We start from the raw sequence: 4,639 nt of genomic DNA on the forward strand, positions 1-4,639 counted from the left end.
CATTACGTCCAATTAGCTTTGTTAAGTATATTGCATTTCAAATAATCTATTAAAGAATCATTTGCTAAATTGTGTCTACTAAACTGTAATATGATTGATGAGTTTATTAAAAAATTAAAATTCTAAAAGAGAATTAATTTCAATTATGATCTTGATAAAAAAATTGTGACATTCAAAATGTCAATAAATTACTTATAAACAAATACTTTCTCACTCCTATATTACATTTAGCGTATAAAATATATTTAATAATTATCATTTTTATATATAAAATAATTTTAAATAAAAAAAATATACTAAAGAATGAAGGGTGCATATGAAGCATATTTTTTATTTAACTCCGATATTATAATATAGGAATCGGTAAACACGGTATGAACGATAATACATGATAATACGCGATATGAATGATAATAGATAGTAGCGTATATAGCCACCTCGTTCCAGGGATCGGGTTAAAAAACAAGATAGAGGGTGCGTTTTCGTAACGAGGAAGGGCGAATTAGCATTTTATTGGTGTCGCGTCTTGCAATAGCTTTGGGCAGAGAAATAAACGAGAGAGGGACGTTAAACTTCATCGTCCATCGGACACGCCTTGTCGCTGCAGGTGTGCTCCGCTAGGCCGTTATTTATTGCACAAACCCTCATCGCAGCCTCCTACAACGAGGCTATGTGTTTCGTTATTTATACGTTGGACGCGATGCTCATTTTTGCACTCACACGGTCCACGCTCGTGGAATTTCGTCCCCAACCTCTAAAACGCTACCTTTCGAACACCGATTCAACTTCGCTTCCTCGACGAAGACTCGAAGGGATCGCGTGTGGACCAGGACGACGTGTCTTACACACCGCGTGAAACCCTAGATGGGAATTGTTCGGTTGCCCCGGCGTGTCCTCTCCAAGAAGTCGAAGCTAGTCGAAGATACTTGATCTTGATAGGAGGTAGGTCTCGAGGAACCGGTCGTGACTGTACCTACACGAGACATCATTAATGCCACCGGGAAACGAGCGGCGAAACGAAAATCGTCGGCCGTTGCCGGGAAGAGGGTGGCTGCCGGGTGCCTTCTCTTCTTGAACCGCGCACGATTTCTCCGTCTGGTGGGCAGCAGGCCGGGAAGGAAGAGAAAAAGGAGCAAACCGGTCGCGGAACGAGGCGAAACCTCTAGGACGATAATTAGCGATCGAGGGTCCCGAGGAAGACTCGGGCCATCTCGTTATCCACGCCACGGCGCCCAGCGTGACGTCATCGCGCGTGTGGAGACTGCCGCGAAGAGAGTATAAGGTACGCGTCGCGTGCACACACGTATGCGTAAACAGGTGTGCATGTACGAGACTCGCGCGAACAGTGGTAGAGAGGGAATATATCTATTGGGAGAAGATGAAAGAGAGAAGAGGAGAAGTGGAAATGGGGTAGAAAAAGAAAGAGAGAAGAGCAGAATCCGAATACACATCGGGACTCTTAGCGTATACGTAGAGAACGGGAGAATCCTACACTTGTGTAAAGTATTCATTGGAAGGAAGAGGGGGAAGACGCGCCGAAGTATTCCGAAGTCGACCGAAAGGTTTCCCCCACTCGCGTCAACGATTCAGTCGGAGCTTCGCTTTCGTGTTTCCTCGGTTGCCTTCATGTCAGTACGTTCTCGGCCGATGTTAGGGGTAGTTCGTCTCTCGATACGACGACTCGCACGTGTATCGTTTATGCCGCGTCGCGTATCTCGTCGTGCTTGTCGAACGGGAGCGTGCGCACGAAGGAAAATATTTGAAGAAATCGTGTGTCCGGTATCTTTGTGAGTCGTTGACGTTGACGGGAATGACTTGAACGTAAGGAAGACGCGCATTGTGTGATTTGCTACCGTGTGCAAGCTTCGACTGCTCGTCGTGACACGCGTTATCGTGCATACGTTTACGGAGCTGATTTAGTGGCGGGTCGTGTATATGGTGTGTACACAGAACTCCAACGGACCGAGGTTAGCCGTCTGGTGGCGGGCAACTAGGCAGAAAAAAGATATAAAATACACGGAAGAAGCGTCGAGGTTTCGTGTAGAGAAGAGTGGTGATTTCTGAACTCCGTAATCGCAGTTATTCCGTCTTCGTTTACCTAATAATGGATTAATTTTCGCCGGGGAATTCACCCCGGCTGCAGCCTGGTTTGGAGCAGAACACACAGCACCGCGGCAGCACTCAGCGATAAATCAAGGTGAGATCCGGCTTTGTTTTCGAGAAGGGTGTTCCGATAGCCGGCCTACCATTGACCAGCCTCCTCGGCGAACCGTTTCACGTTCTCCTTTTCTTCCGTTTCACTCTATCCGTAGCCGGTATAGGCACGATTATCTCTGTCCGACCACGGGCACGCTGCAAACGAGCATCCACGAGCATGCAGCATATATTTTGCGGCCTCTCGCTTCCGTCTCTCTCTCTCTCTTACCTTCGATAATTCTTCCTTTTCCTCTATGGTCGACTCGCGTTCTCTGGACTCTTCTTCTCTCCTTGTGCATAGGGACGAACGAGAAACACATGCACGCAAACTGCCGAGCCACCCTACATTCTCCTCTTTCCTCGCTCCTTTTCTGCATTCTGAATGCCGAACGACACAGACTTTACTACTTCCAATTCCCCTTCTATTTCACCGATGCCTTCCCGAAATTTCTCTTCGATCTTCGTCCTTTTCCGCCAGACGACCATGGTCCTCTTTTCTCGTGTCCCTCCGCGAAATCATTCATGCAAAACGCGATCGATGGTTTTAGTATACACTAGGGAATACGGAGCTCTCGGTAAACGGACCGCACAGTTGGCTTCGTTCGCCTTTTTCGAAACACACAAGTCTGTTGTCGCGACGACGCTAACAAACATGGACGATTCTCGTTTATGTACTATTGTTTCGAATGCAAGTGGAATCGATGTAGAGTTCGCTACTTTCGCGGAAACGGTTGGAGTGCATCGATTACTCGAATACAAATCGATTGTACTAGAGAAAATATTTTAATAATTAATTTGTTAGTTAAATTATTATGGCATTAATCATATTGCCAATTTGTTAGACGAATTTGTATTTTTATTTGGAAAATTGTTATTTCGATCAAAAAAATTGTATTATTAAAATATGATAAAATCGATATGTATCGACCTTCGATAGGATTAGTCTCGAAAAGTATAAAAGAAGCAGGAAACGTAGGAAGGATATTGTGGAAAGGAAACGATTGTCAGTTTGAAAAGAAGTGAAAGTATTTGATATTTCTGTCGAAGACGAAAGAAAATCTTCGTGGAATGTGTTCGATCTTCGCATTGTGTGGTCACGTGATTCTGTGATTTTTGTTTCAGTGAGAAATATCGGAAACATTCTGTCTGTCTATTGTTTCGAACAGTCGATGTTCACTCCGAATCGTTGTTTCTCTACTCCATTCGAAACACTTGGCAATCGTTAATGTATACGTGGAAATTTCCGAAATAGCTATATTTTTTCGATATATTTTGACGTATGGAAACACGGTATGGATATAATGAAAATATATTTGTAGCAGCAATTATGCGTACAATAAGCAAACTGATGATATCAGAATGTCTCTTATCTGGAAGATCTTGGTTTCTAAAATCGGAATTGGATACGTGGTGAGTCATTTTTGAATTAATAGATAAGTGATTGCTTGTGATTTATGACCATTATCTTATTTGGCATGTTTTTGCTCGTGGATAAGATTTTTATGCAGCTGTCTATTTTTTTCAACATAAATAGAGATAAAATCGTAATGTAATACATAAATATAATAATATTAAATTTTCTAGAGGACTACTTCAAAATAGGAATGTATACAGATTTCGAAGAACTGTTAACAATGTTATTGACAGATATATTTACTGTATATAAAAACTGCCATCAGAATCGGTTCTTATAATCAAATTTCTAGTTGAAAAAATTTAAATTTGAATAAATTTTAAAAATTTACTTACAATTTCAATAATTAATTTATATTTATTATATTTTATGCAAATTATTTTTTCAGCATTAATCAAGAGAAAAATTTACAACAAGATTTACAAAATTTAATATAGCAGTACTGGAATGGTAATTAAGATATCAGTAAAATAAAAGAAATAAGTAATATAAAAATTAAACAAACAATATTCAATGTAATAAACATTTCAATAATATATTCATTTTTTACTTCAATAATTGCACAAGTTGATGCATATGCAAACGTGAGTATACTCATGACCGGTCAACAACGTTTGTGCATGAAAATACGAGTACGCTCGCGACCGGTCAACAATGTGTTAACACATCGCGAACCAGACGTTTTATCGCTAGTTGTATTTAGAGACCAGGTATTTTTGTAGTGCTTCGTATATTTGAATTACCTTTTAGATAAATGTACAGGAAATTTATTTAACATTTTCGCAACTATGAATCCATAAACGTATATGGATTTCTAATGAAATATTTAATCATTGAACATAAAAAAAAGATGAAAAACTAATTGATATATAATTGATTTCATTATTTTATTATATATGTATATATAATATATAATATATATTATATATTATATATATTTTATCAGTTATTAAACATTTGATAGGATTAATCTTTCTTATATGGATAATTATTTTAAATTTGGAGGATAAATTTATAAAAAGAGAAATC

The 4,639-nt window shown here is 39.5% G+C and overlaps 2 long non-coding RNA genes across 2 annotated transcripts; one reads left to right on the plus strand and one right to left on the minus strand.

The window, feature by feature from the left end:
• Nucleotides 1-269: 269 nt before the first annotated feature.
• Nucleotides 270-4,146, plus strand: LOC107993327 (uncharacterized). The gene is made up of 3 exons (XR_003696458.2): nucleotides 270-2,197; nucleotides 3,516-3,606; nucleotides 3,999-4,146. It is a non-coding gene; the product is annotated as an uncharacterized LOC107993327 (long non-coding RNA).
• LOC114576917 (uncharacterized) lies at nucleotides 2,286-3,319 on the minus strand. Its single transcript, XR_003696457.2, has 2 exons — nucleotides 2,426-3,319; nucleotides 2,286-2,352 (listed from the first exon to the last, which is right to left on the minus strand). It is a non-coding gene; the product is annotated as an uncharacterized LOC114576917 (long non-coding RNA).
• Nucleotides 4,147-4,639: the final 493 nt, after the last annotated feature.

Source organism: Apis cerana, linkage group LG10 (assembly GCF_029169275.1).
Source record: "Apis cerana isolate GH-2021 linkage group LG10, AcerK_1.0, whole genome shotgun sequence".
NCBI classification, from domain to species: domain Eukaryota; kingdom Metazoa; phylum Arthropoda; class Insecta; order Hymenoptera; family Apidae; genus Apis; species Apis cerana.